The sequence below is a fragment of the Arachis stenosperma genome, chromosome 1, assembly GCF_014773155.1.
Source record: "Arachis stenosperma cultivar V10309 chromosome 1, arast.V10309.gnm1.PFL2, whole genome shotgun sequence".
NCBI lineage: Eukaryota > Viridiplantae > Streptophyta > Magnoliopsida > Fabales > Fabaceae > Arachis > Arachis stenosperma.
In genome coordinates, this window is record NC_080377.1 from 6,975,317 (window position 1) to 6,998,152 (window position 22,836).

The window sequence follows — 22,836 nt, forward strand, 5'->3', positions numbered from 1 at the left end:
GTCGACAAGTGATTAAATAGATTAAATTACACTTATTAGGTAGGTACATAGTATGCACTGGTGTAAGTCGTAAAAAGAATTGTGCTTGCTACCCAAAGAAAAAATAATTAATTAAGTACATGCACAAGGATTATTCAATACTAATAGTGTTTAATTACTGAGATAATTTAATGGGATATGATGTTGATGATTATCGGAAATGTTAAAAAAATAAAAATATCAGTCCAAATTTATTTTATTTAATATTTATTAATTATAATGGTAATTAATAAAAATTAAATAAGATAATTTTATACTATTTTAATTAATTTTTTATTGTTTTTTAAATATTAGTGATTTAATTAGAGTTCAGTTTATTAGTTAGTTTTTAGAGATTATAGCAACAATTAATAAAAACTAAATAAGATAATTATACATTATTTTAGTTAATCTTTTATTATCTCTCAAATATTAGGGTAATTGACTTTATTAAACCAAAGAAGAAAAAATGTAACGCAATTCACCCAAAGCAGAAATCCACACGTGAATCACCCATGCAGCATTTCTATACAAATCGAAACAGCATTGTGAGATTTAGGTTCTTTCATAAATCGAAACACCCCTGGTCGAATTAAGCATGATCAAGGTAAATCTAAGAGGGCTGTTTCGATTTATGTGGAGATGCGCAATGTTGAATGTAAATCCGTCACCACTGCGATTTAGATCCACTGTGAAGAATGGAGATGCAACCAACATTGCCTCAGGCGCAATCACAGACATCGATGACGAGGCACCACTAGGCCTCGAAGTAGAACATGCGGCCGTTGCAACGGCTTGGGGGTTCCGGTTCGAACCGCCTGAGCTAGAAACCACATCCACAAGCTTGGCCAACAACTCAGGCGTCCTCACCTCGGGAAACTGTCGGCGACAATGAAATAGAACTTCCAAATCCTCATCACTACCTATTACTAACGAATCGTACTTCATGTCATCCCGCAAAATTGAGATTGGAATTCTATAAAATAACTTCTCAACCCGTTTCACACCTTGTAACCCCAACTTCTGGATTATAGAATTCAAGAACTCACTGAAACTAGTTGAAGGTTTCAGAAAAATACTAAGGGGATCCTTATTAGTGAACTTGATTCCTGACCGTGTTTTTTTCTTAATCGACCCTATATAGTGCACTAATACTACAAAACTCTCTTCATTAGCCATTGTGATTTTTACTCTCCTTCTCAATTGACGTTGGTTTTATATTTATAGACGTTCCGATCCTATTAAATCTAATCAGTCCCATTCAAATTACACTATCACACTTTTTGTACGTAAATCGAATTGGCTCCATGAGATTTACTAGGATAGGTGTATATAAATTGAAACGACTGCTACAGATTTACATTTATCATTGCACATCTCCACATAAATCGAAACAGCCTTCTTAAATTTACCTTGGTCATGCTTAATTCGACCAGGAATGTTTCGATTTATGAAGAAACCTAAATCTCACAATACTATTTCAATTTGTATAGAAATACTGCTTAGGTAATTTACGTGTGAATTTCTGTTTTGGATGAATTGCGTTACATCTTTTCTTCTTTAGTTTAATAAAATCAATTACCCAAAGTATTAATGATTTAATTTTGGTTCAGTTTATTAGTTAGTCTTTGAGGATTAGAGAATGTCTTAATCTGATAAACAAAACAAGTGTTTTTTTTAGATTTATCTATTATGTGACATATTAAGGTTATAAAATAAAAAATTTTTTATTAAAAATATAAAAAATTAAATTTTTAATATATTTATTTTATATTTATTAAATAAAAATATTTAAAAATTTTTATTAATAGTAATTTATCATGTATATTAAGAATATATATTAGCTAATAAACATTTTATATATATATATATATATATATATATATATATATATATATATTAAACTATGTTATCGATGCTAATCACTTATATTTTAAATATTATGTAGTGTAAATAATTATAGAACATGAAATTTATACCTCATCAATAAAATATATATATATATATATATTTCTCTTTTTGATTGTAATATATTTTAATTAGGATTTATATGTTTGTGTGTAAGTTGTGTACGTGGCCATGGGTGGCCCTTTGTGTTTAGACACATTAGTCAGATTCGAAAGTGAAAGCTAAGCCCCACTAAAATCATTATGCTTTGTTTGTTTCTATATGCTTATTAATTAGGGTAAAATATTAAATTAGTTAGTTTTTAAAGTTTAAAGTGTTTTATTTAAATTTAAAAAGATTTTATTTAACTTTAATTTAATTTTATCGTAAAGTTAAAAATAAATAATTAACAAAATGTTCTACATGATAATAATATAAAAATAAAGATGATAATTTAAAAAATAAATATAAACTCCAAAAATACAAAATTAACAATAAATATATCAATACATATATTTAATATTTTTTAATTTTATAAAAAATATTTTATTTTAATTATAAGAGCTATCTTCATTTAAATCAGTTATGGAATTTAGTCTTACAAAAATAATCGATCCAACTCAAATGCCAACTATGCTATATATTTAATAAAATGTTATAATGTTGATATGCCATACTACAGCAGTGTTAATATGTAGTAATAATTTGTAGTTTTTATTAAATATTTCTTAATTTTTTATCATTATTTCTATAATTATTTATTTATTTATTTTATTATTTCAATAGAGTATTTGATTATCCAAACTGATCAAACTCTATTTTGATTAAATTATCGGATCGATTCGAATATAAGTTAGCTAAAAATAAAATTTAACTCGATTTAAGCCGACCTAATTATTACATTTTAATTTATTCTAGTATTTTTTTTTTGGGTTTAAATTCAAACCAATCCAACCTAATTACACCTCTAAATAGAAACTAAAGAATATTATATACATAAGTTTTATGCATATTTTTTATGTATATTTTTATGATTCTAAGAGCATCTCAATCACCTTTTTGTGTTTGGTTTGGTTTGAAGGTGAGGACAGTTATTGCTACCGAACCTATACCAACCACTCGGCGTACCACCAGCACAGGAGAGTACATATCAGTAAAGAATAATAAAAAATCAATTTTGAGAATAAAAGATTAAAAGTTGTGTGTTAATATATATATATATATATATATATATATATATATATATATATATATATATATAATTCTAATCATAAATAAATTAATTCGGTATATGCATTTAGTATTGCTGGATAGTTTACTCGATGTTTGTCAAACTAATAAAATCTTTGATAGTTATAGAATTAATATATATAATTATTTAAATTTTTTATAGTGAGAAATATGATTTATTTATTTGTCTAAAAAATATATCCAAATGTAAAAACTTAGTATTATATAGATGTTATTAATTGTTATTTTTTTTTTATCCACAATATCTCTCAATTTAAGAAGTTAAAGACTATTTTGTCGAAAATTTGAATTCTATTTAAGAGTCTTTATTAATCGTTAATTTGTTACAAGAATACATTATATACATCATTATATTAACAATTCTACTAAATAACCAACACGGAGTCCAATCAACTCCTGCCACCTCTAATTAGGTTGGACTCTTAAACCCATTTCATTAAAAAAGCCATATTCCCAATTACCCATAGTAAACCTAATTCACTCCAATTACTTATAGTAAACCTAACTAGTCCTAATTTTAATCGTTCAGAAACACCTCTTTCAGAACCCGATGGTAGCCCCATCCAACCTTCTTCTTCATGCCCGTTTTCATCGCCGGCGTCAACCCTAGTCAACGTTGCCGGTGCTTCCTTCGACGAGCAATCGCGGGTCCTCGAGAGATCAAAACAGCGCCGCCACTACTACTACATATCACCGTCGTAGCTCCGTTGAAGATGCATCCCTTCTCCGCTAAACCAGCCGACGGTGCCTCCGCGTGCTCTGCCTCCACGCACGCTGCGTCGGGCTTCTCCATGTCCCGCAGAAGCATCACCATCCCACATCATCTCTTCTACCTGACCAGCCCTAGTCCGCGCCGTAACCAGTACTAGCTCCAAGATACGTCGTGCAAACTCTTCCTCGTCGTGCAAACTCTTCCTCCTCCGTCGACATCACTGCTCTAATAGGTTAGTAGTAATTTATGGTTTCAGTGCTCAGAGGATGTGACTGATCTGTTTAGGGTTCATATACTAGGATTAGGTATTCATATAAGATGCATTTTTGAATTTGTGGATGTTATTTTTATGTAATGTTAGAAGTTAAATTATATGAATTGAACTGAATCTTCTATGATTATCGGTTCATTGTGCTTTGCTGAAGAGTTCTTGTATGCGTTATTAATTTTTTTATTTAGACAATTCGTAACTGTAGGATAAAAACAGGGTTATAAGTTTGTTTTTTCCTTTCTGGATTAAAATTGGGTTTGAATGTGGTCAACTTAAACTTGAAGCATTTAGATAGTCTACGAAGTAAATGTTGTGCCGTTTTGGAAGAAAAATAGATAGTTGTTATCCCTATAACTAAGAGTATTTTTTAGAGTTCTGGATAAAAATTGTAGTTGTAGTCCAATTAACTGAATGATTTTTTTGATGTGTCTATAATGGATATGTCTTCTAATTAAAGTTGATTTTCCTACAATCTTCCAAGGTTTAGATTATTTGTATAGTTGAAACTAACTGAATTTATTTGGTTTCGTTCAGTGTTCATTGATTTTGTTTTGATTAATAGAAGTTGATATTGAGTGACTTAATGTCTTGTTACCCTTGTACATTTAATTTGGTCGATGCTTTCTTAGTGTTTTGGAAGTTTTGAAAAAAAAAACGAAAAGTTGAATCTTGGTTAATAATTTAGTGATTTATAAGTTCAATGGACTAAACTATCTAAAAATGTTTGATGTTGCTCTTGGTACTGATATACTGTTCCTTGTTGATTTTTTTTCTCCTTTCAATTTGCGTTTAGTTGAAATTTGATTAATGATTAAGGTGTTGTCTCCAAACTAGATATGAGATGTTGTTGTTTGAGCTGAAATGTGTGTTTAATTTAGTATTAATTGGATGCTTGTATCGGATTGCACTTTTCAGTTAAATTTGTTTTTCCCAAGCAGCGTCGGAAGTCCCTAACTATTGGTGTGTTGCTGAAAATCACCTTGCAAGATGGGAAAATCGGTACTCCATCATTCACTGTTATGTGCTTGTCTTTTAATTTGTGACTCTATTTCCTTCTTCCAGTCGCTTCCTATGTTGACAGAATATATTAGAGACAAGGTGCTCACCCTGTTGCATCGCTGATATGTTGAAAAATCTAGAAAGAAATCAAGCCGAAGCAAAGCTAGCAAAGATAGAATTAATGGGATTCGGGTACCTGAAGTTAATCCCAAACTGGCCTATGAAACAAAGCATCATGGTTTCGTTAGCAAGGTCCTACAAACTTGAAACAAGCACACTGGATGTAGATGCTGGACATATCCGCATTAACGCCGAGCTGTTTCAACTTGTTTTCAGAATCCTTGCCGGTGGTGAGTATAGCTTTCGGTATTCAGCAACATTCCATCTGCCAATACGTTCGGTTTCCATGTTTTTTTCCTCTTTTATCCATATTGCACAGCTGATTTTAAACTAGTTGATAAACCTTCATATTGTAGTCGACGACATCCCATCTTTCGATGGCAAGAATGCTATTCATGTGGCCATTAACAAATAATTCCATAGGATGAAAACCATACAACTACAAGATTTCATCAATAACTGTTCTATGGAGACCATAGCCTACAGGGTGGAGTTCATGCAGCATTTCATCCTACTCGTCTTGAAGATGTTCTTGTGCCCGACAGTGCAACATGTCATCTTGTCATGGCACATCCATGAAATTTTAGATGTTTCTGATCCAAGAAGATTTTGTTGGTCGTTTCATATTTTCAAGTGGTTAGAACAGGCAATCGAGAAATATCAAAGTAAAAACAACAAGTTCTGTTAGGGTTGCAAGTTTGCTTTGTTGGTAATTTTCTTAATATAATATGCCATTTAGTTGGTCTCAACATTTGCATCCCAACATATAACTTGTGTCTGTGTTCTCTCCAGATATTGTACTTCCAGAGACTAAAGCAGGGTGAACTGGAGCAATGTCAAGAACCAGAGCCATGGCTTTCTGCATGGACTGCGAAGGAACTCAATGATATGGCATCAAATTTTCAATCTGAGGTACTCACTAAAACGAGCCTAAAGATTCCTATAACATATGGCACTTTTTCCATTATGTACATTGCTTGTTTTAGTTGATGTTTCTATGGGATCTTTTTAATAAAGCTATCTTTTTTTCTTAAAATTCATTGCATGTGCCTTTCACCTTGGATTTATCCGTAATAGTAGTGTCTTCTGTTTTAACCGTATATGGATGTGTCAGTCTTGGATATGTCATCTACTGTGTGTGCCTCTCGACTAACTGCTTTTTCCGAACAGGAATGCGTCAACATTGACCAGAACAATAGGGGGTCGTGAAAGGCCGCGCAAGTAAGGTCACGACGAACCTAACAACCAAAAAAGAAGGCTCACACTGCACAGAAAGACCTTTACGGTCCACAAAAGTGAGTACTACTAACCATTTGAACAAATCCTTAAATTGCATATTTTTAATTTAAAATAGTGAGTACAGTCCAATTTATCTTTAAATTAAGCTGGTGATGTCATATTTTTAAATTGCTTGATGACATGTTGTATTAATATATCTTTCATTGGTTATTTAATTTAAAAGCAACTTGAGGTGCATTTGTATGATTAGTTGGGTGTTTTGAATTCAGGGATCTGATAACAGGGGGAGTTAGCAACGACTCAGTGCGCACACATGCATGTTTAGTTGCATCCGATGAGGATGACGACAACGACGAGCCCATTGCCAAGAGACTGCGCAAAAAAAATTGATCGATCACAAACACCTCAACATCACATGACAGGGGGGACAAGGGCAAGATCACCCGAAAAAAAACACCAGAGAAACCAACCGACCTCGAAGTTCCCAAACCCAAGACTCTGTCAATAGTATTGGTGCAATATTCAGGATTTGATGACTATTCTTGTGAATTCAAAAGGCAAATGAATGCTAGAAACCTTTTTGTGGCTATTATGAATGTAATTTGGTCTTAATTCCTTTAAATGCCTAAAGATTGCCCCCTCTAACAATAGTTACTTTTGAAATAGTAATCCTAACATCTTGTCTCAGTAAGATCCAATGTGCAAAAGGATATGGGCATATATTGAACAGCTTTACAGCTCGAAACCAATTAGCATGGATCCCATCAATACCATTATTCCAAAAATTTCTTCTTGCCAAACACCGAGTCCACAACACCCATGATTCTCACTTGGAATAACTCAGCTAGCTGAAACACCCACAACGTCCCTTTCTCGCACCATTCATCGGTTACTTCGGGGGCAAAAACTTACTGAGAATGATGAGTAACGGATTCGAGGATAGGTTGTAGATATGTCTCTCGGTAACTAGCAGACATTGACGTCGTATGACGGTAGACCTCTTGGTAAGGAATGACTTGTGCATGTTAAAACCTCGTTGCTGGCTCAATAACAATATACGTAATCCAAATTCACATTTCAGTTTGTTTTAATCACATATTTTGCAAAATTTATATTTAAAAATCTGGTAATATAGGTCGTGCAATGGATGTGTTGCACGTTCGATGACTCAGTGTAAAAAAGATTCACACGCCACTTTTATTGCATGTGTCCGGGAATACTGGTATTGAAACTTTTATAGCAATCTTATATTTGCAATACATGTTAGCAACACTCACAAGTCTTGCTTGCACAGAGAATGGTCATGCTCTCAAAAAATCTAAAGGTCTTTAAGGATGGGCCAACTTCCATGTATGTGGTTTTGGGTGAACATTTCGGTGCAGACACCAAGTATTTTGACAAGGCAGTAGCTGCAAAGAGACGTTGGGTAAGTCTATTTGCTGTATAACATAATACGCTGATTGTGTCGTCTACGGCATAAAATTCATTGAGTACTGGACCGAAGGCGGTAAACTAAATGAATAGGATTATGTGAGCTTTCGAATCCTATCGTTGAATAATTAATTCTGTAAACACACTTAATTGTCTATAAATAATGCCGTCGTCCAATATTGATTTTTACATGCAGGACACCATGAAAGAATACAGGAAGGAAATAATGCTTAATATTATTCTGGATTCTAATAATTCAGCCATTGACTAAGAATTTAAGGCCCTCGATAGCCATTCTTAACCTGATGTGCACTGCAACCATCCAAGGAACAAACGTAACGAGTTGAGACACCGTTCACACTTCACAGCATCGAGCACAAAAAGCATGTTTTGGTGGGCTGACGGTTTATCGAAGAAAAAGACCTAGCAAGGAGATAAACATGAGAAGAAGAAAGTTCCATAGAACATTCTTGTTTAGCTAGTTTAATGATACCCTCCCATGCTTAGCTACATTTTGCTCAATCTTGATATTTTCCTTGTGTTATACATGTTGTCTGTTTCCTTTAGATTCGTATATTCTTGTTAGTGAGTATTTCTATTGAGACTTTTGTTGATTAATTCATACACGCTGCATCTATTATGGATATGAATCCTCTGTTAGGACATTGATGTGTCTTATTGCAAAAGATAAACACTTGGGTTGTTTTAACAAGTTAATGTTTGGATATGTCTTTTATGGATGTGTCTTCTGTTTATGACCTCATTGGTTGTGTTTTATGTGGATGTATCTTTCTATGCATGTGTCTTCCAATAGAGGTATCTTTTGTTAATGTGTCCTTTGTTGTCGTGTCTTCTAACAACCGTGTCATTTTAGAGGTGTTTCTCTTGGATGTGTCTTTCGTGGATGTGTCTTCTATTAGAGGTGTCTTTTGAGGTCATGACTTTTGTGAATGTGTTTATCTATGGATGTGTTTTCTAATGGAGGTGTATTTTCTAGTCGTGTCTGCTAATGGAGCTGTCTCCCAATGGATGTGTCTTCTATTTCCTAAAGTCAAAGTTCCTTATCGAGACTGTGGGAGTTTATAAGAGACTCTTGTAGAATTTCTTTTGGTAAGTCTTAGTCAAAATAAATTGGAAACATAACTTTATAAATTATAAACGCAACCTTAGTTAGAGAACTTCCTATGTTGTTTCCTCCACATTAGAAATCATATAACTCGTACTGTTTTGTTTCACGTTTGAAACCTAGAAAAATTATAATAGTATAATCATATCAGTGGATTGCACTAAAAAATAACGGTATATCCTTAATTAAAAATGGTTTATTAAACCATATACCACAAGATTGTGATAAAAATAAGGAAAAAAAATCCAAAAACAAAAAAGGACTTCTTACAAATCCCTAATCAAAATTCATTTAACTAATTTCAAACGAGTTTAACAAAGACATGAACCTACCATGTTTTTGCGATTCATTCGCTCGAACACCAGAATTGAGTGCTACATTTCGAGTGACTGCTACATCATTTTCCTGAAAAAAATCACCACGCACAAAGTAAATAAGTTAATTGTATCTATGAAGCCATCTCAACAAAGGGTCCAAAATTGCTAAACACATATCGGAGGTGTATTTTTCTTCCTTCTTCGTATAGATTTCTTGATCGAGCTGTCCAATTCAGCACTAAGTCTCTTCGATCTCTGCTAACCCCTTATTGCCACCTTTGAAGGACCTCAATGCCGTCTGGACCAACCATGCACTCATACTGTATGGCCATGCCGTTCTATGTACTAGCAACACTTTTAGACCCTAAGTTGTCATGATAATCAATAAGCATGGCCCTCATGTTGTCAAGAGCCGAATTCAACATGTCCGCTTCTTCGTCACAGGTTACAAAATCCTAGGCAACAATAAAGAAGTGTGAACACAATCCTCTGAATAAGTTATGGCTTTCATTCAATCGATTCATGTCATGGTTGCTCTTGATATAAGTGTGCTTGCGCTGTACATTCTTGCTCCAACGAAGGAGAACATAGCAAGATGGTACTCTGTCTACTCAGTAATATAAAAATACAGTAAGACAATGACAACATAGTATACTTCTTGATTCAAACATGTTGCACTCACACCGAACCTTGCATGTCAAATGGTCAAAATCAACAACGTTAGTGCAGTACCTAGACTCCCCATAAAGTAGGCATTGCTCGTCCACATTCACACAGGACAAATCACCCTCTTGTGTCATACCATGGATTAAACAATCGCCTTTTTTCCTAAATTTCTGTTGGACTTCCCTAAATATAGAGCTTGTGTATTCCTGTTGAAATTATCTTTTAATTGTAGAGCTAGATGAATAGGGGATAACTCCTTTAGAGTCTGTAGCATTTGCTCCTTGTTCCCAAGAACATTGTCATACTCATGCACAAACTGAACCAATCCACTCTTGAAATGTAAAAACCTCCCATAAAAAGCGTGCATACTTTCACTCCTTTGAGTACTCCTCATATCAGCCCAAAATTTATCTTCGAAAAATATTTGAACCCACATTCGTCGATCCTCATAAAGGTCTAAAAAAAATAAAATTGTGAAAAGCACGATCATGAACACTTAACTGCATCACCACAAACATCTATTGACTTAGGAAAAGAAACACCCATCAAACTTGAAAAAGAGAAATCCAATAAAACATCCAAATGCATTATAATCCCTACGATGAAAAAAATTCAGTATAATCAGAAAAGCTTTACAAAGAATCTACTCCCCAAAAAGAACATACAGACACATGGCAAAACGTAACACAAAAACTAAAACTTGATATAGGTTATTGGTAACGAACCTGATAACCATCTGTTGTGCTCTAGATTGAACTCTGCAATGAATCCAGCCTAATCCTTCTCAAAAGAGTCCATAGACTGAGCATTCCATATAATGCCAGTTATTTTAGCATGTATTTTTCTATATCGAGCGTATCCTCTGAGCTTAGCCGGTATCTTATTCAATATGTACCATATGTACCATCGGTGGCAAGTATTTGGAAGGAAATTCCTAATAGCACCAAACACGGCCTTACACTGGTCCGTGATGACACTCTGTGGGGAAGTTCTCATGCATTTAACCCATTGTGTGAAGACCTACACAAAGTTATGGATTTCCTCATTCCCAAGCAAAGCACAGCCAAGCAAAGTGGACTTCCCGTGATGGTTGACCGCAACAAAAGATGCAAATGGTAGTTCATGCCTGCAGAAAAAATAACCACAAGTAAAAACTCGCGATAATTTAAAAATAGAAAAGCTTTCACTGGAGACACAAACACACACATACTTGTTTCTACTGTATATTGTATCAAACAACACCACATCTCCATAATATTCGTACGACGCTCTGCACCTTGCATCTACCCAGAGCGCACTCCTAAACTTGTTAGCTTTGTCGACATCTATTGCATAAAAGAAATTCGGGTTGATCTCTTTCATTCGCAAGAAATAGCTCAACATTTCTTTAACATCCGCGTTATCATCAACAAAGTTGAGATTGCTTGTAATGTAATTTCTCACGTTCTTTTTCTGAGTAACTCAAGTTTGACAACCCACCAACCTTGTTTGTCAATGCGAGGTAGGTCTTGTTGGACTGTATGCTAGGCTCATCGTTGTCCTTAATCACACACTTGGCATGCATGGTCAGTTCTCTGTACTCATGGTAATGGACCGATTTCTTAGCAGAACATGGGTGGGTATACTTTAATTCTAATTTTAATACGATCTAATTATCCTTCTGCCTATCTAACATCACGTACATCCTTGCTCTGCATCTCGTGGTTGTTATTTTCTTTATCCGGGATGCTGCTTTCACTCGAGACTCCCAATTGCAATGTATCGATTGGTTAATGGGTATCCTTAATTGCTTCCTTGTCTTGTCAAAATTGGTATTCCTAATCTTAGTGACGAACCCAATTTTCTTTGCATAATTCGAATAGAATTTCTGTGCTCACTGCAACGAATCAAATTACAATCCTACGTAGGAGATTTTCTCTAGGTGAATGCTAGTGTGATCCGACAATTGTAAATCCATTTAGAAAAAATAGCATTCAGTGCCACACACACTTAAAATTGGACTCCAATAACTCGTTAGTATTACGACAACAATAAAATACAATTCATACCTTATAACCCAACTCCGTATCATCATTTCCATCTCAATAACGTCTACAGCTTCTTCCACCTACAATCAGAAACACCCTAATACAACCAGCGAATCAAACCAAAAATGTATCATATAAGTATATAAGCATCCGCTATTCAACACCCAAAAAACCTCTTCCAACATCCACTTATTCATTGAAAACACCAATGTATAAACAAACAAAAATTCAATAATTTACATACAAATAATAAACAAGAAACATGCAAAAAGTTACTAAGGGAGATCAAATAATAAACAAGAGTATCCTTGTTAATACCTCCAAAAAAAATTTTAAGCAAATTGCAAAGAAACATGCAACTTGCATAAGAAAAAAATCCAAGAAAAACACATCATATATCAAAGTTGTACCATCAGACTAGTATAAAAAATATTCCCACTAATTATACTACTAAACCATCCCTTACTTTGACTATACGTTGAGTATCATCATCACTCGAACATGGGACCTTTACTTCAGTGCAATTAGAGTGATCACTCACATCATAGAAAGTATTATATAATCTTTTTTCACAAATTGATAGTTTTATTGACTCAACACTCTCAAACCACCAACAGCGGCAATAATTACACTTTGTTTCTATGGAGGTGGAACGTTGTGGCTCCACGAAAATTCCCTGATCACGTTGCTATGCGTTTGGACGGGCTGTTCGGGGGCACGACGACGGCGCATGCACGACGAGGACAACAAGTAGGGTGGGGTTGGGATGCAATTGTGGTGTTGACGATGAGTTTCTTTTTGATGGAACGGGTTGGATTAGAAATGGAATCGGAGACTGGCGATACACGTATGATCGATCCGTGCAGCGGCACGGTGACGGCACAAGCATGACGACAGCAAAAGCACATGAAAAGGGGTGGGGGTGCGATCACGAGACTCGAGTTGGATACTCCTTAAAGCCAAAAAAGTGACGTGAATGTGGAGCTGTAATAGACTGTCCTTCTTTTTTTTTTTAAATTTGTTATTAATGTTGATCATTAAACAAATTATTTTTAATAAAAAATAAATATTAATTATAATTGTTAAAATTTAACTGATTATAAGTTGTTAATTAGATCTTTAATTTTTATTATGGTATCAAAACCAACGTAAATTCAGATAATCGTCAAGTGTCATGCACAGCATGAAGAGGAATATAAAATTCCACATTGTTTAATATATATATATATATATATATATATATATATATATATATTGATTTATCAAAGTTTTACCCTTTTTTGTTGTGTCTGAGCAAAGTTTTACTTTAAAGATAGTGTTTTTTAATTTAGATTTAAAAAAAACTTGATTGATTCCCTCTTGTATTTTTTAGTTTGAATTAGTTCTAACATTTGAGTGGGTTTAAGCTTATGTTACATAAATGGGTGAATGTCTCTGTTTTTAGAAGAAATTTAACTAATTAACTTGGTATGTTTTGTCTTTATGCGTGCAGGGGATAGAAAGAATATTATATGTTTATATAGTTGTCAAAAAAAAAAATTAAAAGATAAAAATGATAAGTAAATCATTAAAATATTTCAAATCATGATGAAAATAATAAGATATTAAATATATAGTTTAAAAAATGACTTTAAATTTTAGATTTTGATATGATTTTTTTGCTATTATTAAAAATTAAAATATTTTCATTCTTAAAATTTGATTATTCAGATCAAGTGATTTTCTTTCATTTTTTTTTGTAAATAATTGATAACTTATTTAAAAATGAAAAAAATGTCTAAAAATTGATTTTTCTTTGAATTTTTTATATGTATCTTTTAAATAATTATTCAAATATTTTTACAAAATTTAGATCAAATACACGAACAGTTTGCTAAATATAAAAATAATTTTTACTTATATTTTCTATTCACAAAAGAAATACCCAAGATATAACTTACTTTCTAATATTTAATGAAAAATTCTAAAATATTATAAATATTTTAGAAATTGAGAAAAGTATTTTCTAAATAATATTTAATTTTTTAATTAACAACTAATAACTTGGGACATTATTATTATTATTATTATTATTATTATTATTATTATTATTATTATTATAACATTAGCATATTACCATAGTGGATCATTATGTCAAACTTAATTTGCATATATATATATATATATATATATATAGATATATATATATATATATATATATATATATATATAATATATATATTCTTATTCATCTTAGACTATTTTCTCCATTCATATCCTTGTGATAAACACATCCTTATTTACCTTCAAGCCACGAGTCTAGATGACATTGATTGTTAATTAAGAAAAAATTAACATTTTTTGACTAAAAATTTATTGGACACCAATTTGAGATGTTAACTTTTTATATCATTACAACAAATTAAAATTTGGGGCACTCTAGTGTAAAGATTGAAGTGGTATAGAGAGAGAATTTAAATTCCTTTTATAGATATTTTTTATTATTTTATTATTATTTAAAATGTGAGTCCTACCTTTATCTATCTCTCTCTCATCCTATTAAAGGAAAAATCTGTAAACTTACATCTTTACCATATAATTCACCTTAAAATTTAGTATCGTTGACCGCCATTATTGATGTAAAAAAAAGTTATCATTTTAGAATATTATTTCAACAATAAATAATTAGAGTAAAAGACAAATAACTCTCTAACTTTTTTAAATGCGGATATTTTCGTCCTTCAGGATTGAAAAATACATTTTGATCCCTCATCATATTAAACGCGTGACAATTATCCCCCTCCGTCAAATTGGGGCTCAAAATGGTAACGAAAATTGCTGACCTAGAGGGGTGGAGAGTGATGTATCCGTTTTAGTTGCTGATGTGGATGGAGAACAAAATGTTAGTGGACAATTTGGTCCTTATGCTCCAAAATGACGCCGTATGTTGGAATGAGCCCTATTTGATCGAAATGCATCGACGAAACAATGCCCATTGATGATGCGATCGTCCATGATGAGTGAAGGGGGTTCTTCATGCACAAGACCTGGAGGGAGATATTCATTCGTCGTGCCAGGAGGATACGAGCGAGATGGGGTTGCGCCAAAGTGTTTCTTCGGCGTATATACCATTCTGTACAAGTCAAGAACAGCAGCTTACCCTAACAGAATATTTGTTGGCTGTCCATTCTTCAAGGTAACTTACTAATTTGGCAATGGTTGGATGAGACTGTAATGTGTCTAATTAGGTGATTTTCTGAAAATTTGCTCCAGGTTAGAGAATGTCACTGTCGGTCCTTTGTCTGTCTTGATGAACTCCTAAAAAAAATCAGACCCATAGAGTATGAAATATTTGGTGCTGTGGATGATGCTGAGGGAATAGAAGTTGAAGAACAGCTGTTTCGAAGGCAAGAGGTGAAAAAAATGGAGGATTTGGATAAGAAGCTGTTATCTATGGAAAAGGAAAAATTTATGAATTTGTGGCATATTACTGTGATTAGTGTAGTTGTTGTTATTCTTGCTACATATTTCTTAAAGGCCTGAAGATGATTGATGTACCTGTGATGTTGTAAGTGTTGCTGTATAATTTGATTTCTTTGATATGAGAACAACTAAATAATATTGCAAATCAAGTATTATATAAGGTAGTAATTTTGCATAGATTATAACCAAACATTACACATTAATGTATCTAAGATAACAACATAAATTTGCTGCAAAATAACAAAATAACAGCATAAGTTTGCCACAAAATAATAAAACATCTACTTGGTATGTAAACAAGTTTGCCAGACTATGATAGCTAGAAAGCATTGTTCAATTGATGGTAATAACTAGGACAAAAAATAAAATTTATGCAGTTGTCTTCAGTTCTTCTAATGCTTGGATCCAGGAGTAGGGATGAACTTGAAAATCCTTATAGTGCCACTGCTAGCTGCTTTCAATGTCTCTTTTGATGGTGCCCCACCAGTTCTGGTGCTTTGAGTTTGTGGTAGATTTAGTGGTCCAGCAGGTGTTGGATTTGTACTTGTTAGGGCCTAACAATTGTTTGCTTGGGTCTGAATTTAGAGGCAGCATCTCAATTTCTGGGTTGGTCCATTCTTGGCAACTGGGCTGGAGGCCTGAATGGAGTTTGGATTGGAGGAGCAAGTGGTGTTGCTGCAGCTACTTGATGGAACAGTGGTGTAGCTAATGGTGCAATCCCTAATGCTACTGGCTGCATTGTTGTGTTGGATGGTAGTCCAGCAATATTATGAAGAGTGACGTTATTCTGCAAAAGTAATCAAAATACCAGATATTCAAAGTAGTTGCAGAAGAAAAAATTGATTGGCATTTAAATGTGTATGCTTATTGGTGGTCTTACAGCAGATTGTTCTTGCACAGTACTAGTTTTAACATAGTTTTCATCCTGAGATTGGTTCAGATCCTATGTATTCAAAATCTAGCAGTGTAAACAAAATGGATAAATTAGTCCTTAAAAAAAATGACATCATAACCACTAACAATTTTTAAAATGGACAAAAGTATCATAATGCATACACGGGACTTGCTTACCTCTGGTTGAGGTGCTGATTGTGAAAGGGGAAGCAGCACCAAGACTTGTGAGGCATCAGCATACTTCTTAGATTTTTTACTTTTTGGTTTTCAATTGGGGTTACTTGGTGCTCCTTTGCAAGTCTTATAGGTATGCCCTTTCTCATTGCATTTGCTACATGTAACTTGAAAGCTTTTCTTCAACTTGTCTCCCTGAATATTGGCCTCAGTTGGGTCCTTGTTGCGGTTGTGGACCTTTGGCCTCCCAATAGGCTTGCCATTCTCTTCTCTACTTTTTTACTGATTCAGTGTTGTCAACAGCATTACTACCCAAATCTCTTGCACAGGTATGCTCTGGCTTGTAAGTCTTTACCTGGAAGCATATGAGTGTCTTGTTGTAGGATAAATGTACCAACTATGGACAGTCTTCACCCCTGCATCCAACTCTCATCCTTTCCTTATCATTTGTTATCCAGAGAAGTTCCCTGCCTTCAGATATGAACATATCTCCTACCACTTTTTTGAACCTATCAATAGTTGTAAACTTGGTCCCAATCTTAAATTTACCCTCTCCAAATCCATAATCATCATTGAACACTAGAAAGTCATGCTTGTCTCCCTCATCCTCTGACGACACTGGTGTGTGAAGATCCTCTGATTCATACTCATAAATGGGGTCATCATCATCTAAATCCTCTTCATTTACATATAGGCCGATTGGAGGCCTATCATTAGGCTGCACAGTAGGCACAGCTTCCTCAGCAAGTACAACAGGCCTAGTTCTTTGGGCCTTCACATTAGGCCCAGTTCCTTTGGGCTTGGCAGTGGGCCTAGTTCTTTTGGTCTTCATAGCAGGCCCATTACTTTTAACAGCACTCCCACTTGCACTCTTTAGTCTAGCTCTTTCTTTACCTCCACTTGACTCTGCCCTTGTCCCTTTTTTTATACTATCCTTTTTCTTTGGCAAAACCTTGTCCTTTCTTTTCAGAATTCTTTTTTTTCTCATTCCATCATCTTCCTCATCAAAGCTAGAATAATCCTCATCTGAAACAGTTTTGGAGCTAGTAGGAGGAGGTTTATACAGTTCGTTCTCTTCACTTTCATGTCCATCATCTTCTGTGGATGGTGATGATTGAAGCTCCCTCATAATGCTGTCAACATCAATAGGATTATCAAATTCTTCCGCCCCCCTTTTCTCCCACAGCATGTTCTTTCACTATCTGTGACTCATCAACGGGATGGTCGAAGTATATGTAAAATTCATCAGTAGTGGTTGAATTCTTGAGCTTGTTCTCTCGAAGTTCATTGATCCCTGCATCTCTTCTCAGAATGTGCAGTCCAGCCTCAAGATCACTGCTTGTTGGGTCAAACCAATAAACTGCTCTATATGATGCATATCCCAGACCCTTGAACAATGTTACCAAATTTTCAAAATTCACGAAGTCTAAGTCCATCTTCGAAAAATTTTCAACTTTTCCACCAATATACTCAAGAGTTCCACCGGGTGTTCTACCAAAATGGCCTCCGTGATGAAAAACAGGTACCACATATATATCATCCATCTGCATTATCCACAAGTACATAAATCGGAGATTAAAACCTAGATCAAGTGCCCGAAATTTTGAAATCAGTTAACTCCACATAACTTTTTCTCATTCTTTTACCGAAAAAAAAAAAACATGCAATCACCCCATATCCCAACCCCATGCATTATATTGTCACAAACATATAAACAACAACGTACATAGTCTCGATTATTATCCTTACTTCTGTAGAAGATAGTAGCTTCCTCTCAACACGAAGCTTGCCGTAACCTTCGCCAACCACCATGTCCACTGAGCACACCACCACTTTCCACTGGAGGAAGTCATTTTTTTTAGGGAGAAGGGTGCTCTTCGTGTTCTGATAGGATTTTCTGTAATAAGTGGAGTAACTTTTGGGTGTTATGGGGATTACAAAGGTTGAAATAAAGTGGAAGATGTATACGGCGTTGTTTTAGAGCATAAGGACCAAATTGTCCACTAACATTTTGTTCTCCATCCACATCAGTAACCAAAACGGACACATCACTCTCCACCCCTCCAGATCAGCAATTTTCGTTACCGTTTTGAGCTCCCAATTCGATGGGAAAGAATAATTGTCACATATTTTATATGATGAGGAATCAAAATGTATTTTTCAATCCTAAAAGACGAAAATATTCGCGTTTAAAAAAATTAAAAGCCTATTTGTCTTTTATTCAAATAATTATGTCAAAAAATTTTTACCATATATGTTTTATGATCACTAATTGTCAAAACGGTATTAAGTGTTTAAAACTTTAAATTAAGAGAAATTCTTATCTCAATTCAAAGTCAACGTTTCTTATATTTTTCATAAATTTTAAGATATGTTTCTAAGCTTATCATTAATCATTAAATACTACATGCTAAGACTTAAAAGTTGTTATATACGATTATATAGCTCAAAATCCATTACATTATGAACAAGGGTAACTCTTACCAAAATATTAGTGCAATACTATATAAAAGTTTGTGGGAAACAAGCATTTCATTACTCAAAGCAAGTAGTGTATATTAAGAAAATCTTGTTGCAAGTAATCTATTTTTGAATGTTGATTTTCTCACTTTTTTCTCTCTCTCACAAAATTGTAAGAATAATTTTAACATATGTAGTTCTTATATTCTTTATGGATTGTTTTAAACCGTTAAGCTACAACTTTTTCCTTTTTATATTTATTGTGTTACATGGAAAATAAACAAGGGACCAACAAGCACTAAAAATGATTGCTTGGAATCTAGTAATAACAATAATTCTACGAACAATAATTCTGATCTACTTGGGCATTACTTAAATTTAAGTGTTATTTTTATATATTTAATCTATATATAATTATTAATTAAATTATAGTTTCAATTTATCTTTATTTCTCGAGCTCCCATATATTTATTTTTAAATGTTTGAAATAAACACCAGTTATAAATATTTAAATAATAGTTTTGTTACGTAGATAATGACTTTTATGAACAATGGATTCTAGAATTGATCCAATAAAGTAAACAAAATACTCTACCCCCAAATTATCCCTTAAACCCTAACAACAGGATAACCATCCGCATACCTAATGAATTGATCACTATCTATTGTTAACTGTGCATGAATAAATTGAATCAAAAGGAATAACTATCTAATTAAGAATCAACATAACTATATGCATACCTATTGAATTAAATATCCGGCATATGTTACTAGTAACTACTTAATCAAACCAGCGACATATTAGACTAATCATCCGTATACCTAACTGAACATCTGGCTTATTATCCATTGGCGACTACGTGTGAATGAAAGGAATTGTCGTTGGTGAATGACGATAGGACATTACAAAGTGGTTCATCCACGTTGGACTCTATTTATGTGCATATGACGGTTATGCATGTATGAAAATATAGCAAAGTATGACGTTGGATATCGACGACACTACCACTCATGGTGAGGGTGCGATGGGGTCTAATCTGCAGCCGGCGGTGGGTGAACAGTGGGAAGGAGGATGCACTGGGCTGTTGCGGCGCGATCTCACGTTGCAACGGAATGCAAACTGGACGAGGAGAAGCTGAGCAGCGTCGGCGAGGTGGTGTCGAACCGGACAACAGAAAAGTGCAGCAGCACTGGAGTGACTCTGCGGACCAGAGATCGCAATTGGAGAATGAAAAATTAACATAATTTGATTTAATTGCAGATCTTTATTTTTCAAAATTCAAAATCTGAAATTAAAAATAATTAATTAATAATTTAATTTATAATTTTAATTTCAATTATTTTTTAATATTCTCATTATTTTTTGTACTTTAGTTTCAAATAATAGTGTTATTCTATGCAGAAAATTCCATCCACAAAAATTAAAGCTTCGGTAATAACCATGTAGATTGACTTTTGAGGAGTTGAAAACTTCTAGACAGTCGCAATATATTAGTCGAATGGAGTGATGATACGTGTAAGGAACTTTAATTATTAAGTCAGTAGTTATTTAAAAGATATTAAAATCGATTTGAAAAAATAACATACATTAGAATAGATATTCTATTTCTACCTAATATTTGCAGTGTGTTCCCTATTAATTTGGAAAGAATTCGTACTAGATTTCTTCTGAATTTTGCGATATATAATTTTATTTTAATACCATGACCTAATTATATCCCAAAAACATGCATTCGAATGGATAAGATACTTTAGACCGTGTCGAGTTGGGTATATTAAAGAGTGTAATAGGGTCAGAATTAGATATATGTATAAGCACGTATCTAATCCTGAATCCATTATACTGTTTAGTTCTTATATATATAACTCTAGGTTTGGTGAACTTTAAAAGAACGGTGAAATATTTCTATTTATTGAGATATGATGTTAATTTATTTTTGGCGTATTGTATTTAAAAAAAAAATAAAAATAATAAAAAAAACAATTTACTGGAAGCCAATTGTATTTAAAAATAAAAATAAAAAGACACTTTGTTAGTTGTCGGCAAATTTACTTTTTGAAAATAAAAAAAAAATATTGTTAGGTTGGCGAATTTTTTTTTTTTAAGAATAAAAAAATCGAAATTTTTGCAATTTGATCTTCCTATCAAAAACAAACCAGATAAATAATTTGATCCTTCCCGTATACTTCTTATAGTTTTATATTAAATGGTGTTGAGTTGTCATGATTTAGTCTATGTTGTTAGCATCACTAAATTGGGACTTTTTTTTTTTTGGGTATAATAGACCGCACAATTCATACTAAATCATGGTGAGATCCTCAGTATTAGTCTATTTTAAATTTTGTGAAATTCTCACGAATTATTAAGACTTTCTATGTGATTTAAGTTACATAAATTTTGGAGTAAGTCAATGATTTATTAATATCTCAATTTTTAGTAAATCGTTAACTTATAGTATGTTTTATTAACAAATACAAAATATCTATAATTTTTACGATTTATATAAAAAAAAATTATATTGAATTTAATTTTAAAACAATTAAATAATATTGATCTCCAATCAATTTAAATAAGTAAATTTTCCGATCTTTGACGAATTCTAGTGGTCTTCAAATTTTTTAAAATCACTAAAAATCTCCATTTGTTGAGATTTTCATCTCCCATCCAATCATATAACTTTTTTTACCTCTTCATTGTTTAATACGAGAATGGGCTATTCTCTTAAATTTTTTAATTTTTTTTTGTAAAATGTGATATTTTATTATATATTTTTTCAATATGACTAAAAAATATATTAAAAAATGTTGAATGATAAAAAATTATATTTTATAAAAAAAATTTTAAAAAATTGAGAGAATTTATTTTCGAAAAAATCCTAATCATAAGAAAATCCATTATTACCCATGAAAAAATGACACGTTGCACCAATATATGTTCTTCACTCCACCAATGGGAAGTAAATAAACATGGGGATCGGGATCCACCACTAAGCATTGGATGACCTTTTTTCTTTTCTTTTTCATTTCTTTTTTGTAGTGGGAGATTCTCATTCTTTATCTTTGCTTGGGTTAATGATGGTATCCTCCACAACAAGTGTACCATGTCATGTGTATCTTTCTTTGCATGAATTATGTTGTCCTCCTCTATAAACCCTTTTGGATGGATACTCTTGCAGTTTGCACTTATAATTTGCTCATAGATACTTAGTTGGGGACCCAATTTCCTCCCCTTTCACTTAGGTGGTAAGTAGGTCCCATCCATTCTAAGAGATTATGTTCCTTCTTATTTTAATTTTTTAATTTAGATTTTAAAAAAATGGAACACAATTATTTTTTAGGCAATTTGATTTAGAAAAATATTAAATGAATAAATTATTTTATAAATCAAATTGAATAAATTTTTTTTAAATAGAATTTTTTATTAACAATTTTTAAGTTATTAAATTAATTTAGTTAAATTTAATTACCAAAATAATTTGATCAATATAGCATCATCGATTTGCTTAAATATTGAAGATTATGTAGTAGAAATGAGTAGCAATTATTATTTCGTATAAAAAAATTTGAATTCGAGACTATTAGTTAAGGAGAAAGAGTATTTAATACTCTAATTAATCATATATTTATATTTATTTAGAAATTAGTGTTAAGAAATTATATTGTTACATATTATAGAAGATTTTTATTATTATAATTTATGTTATTAAGTTGTTGAGTTGAATATTTTTACTAATATAAAATTATGCAATTGAATAATAATTATCTATGCAGTACATATACTT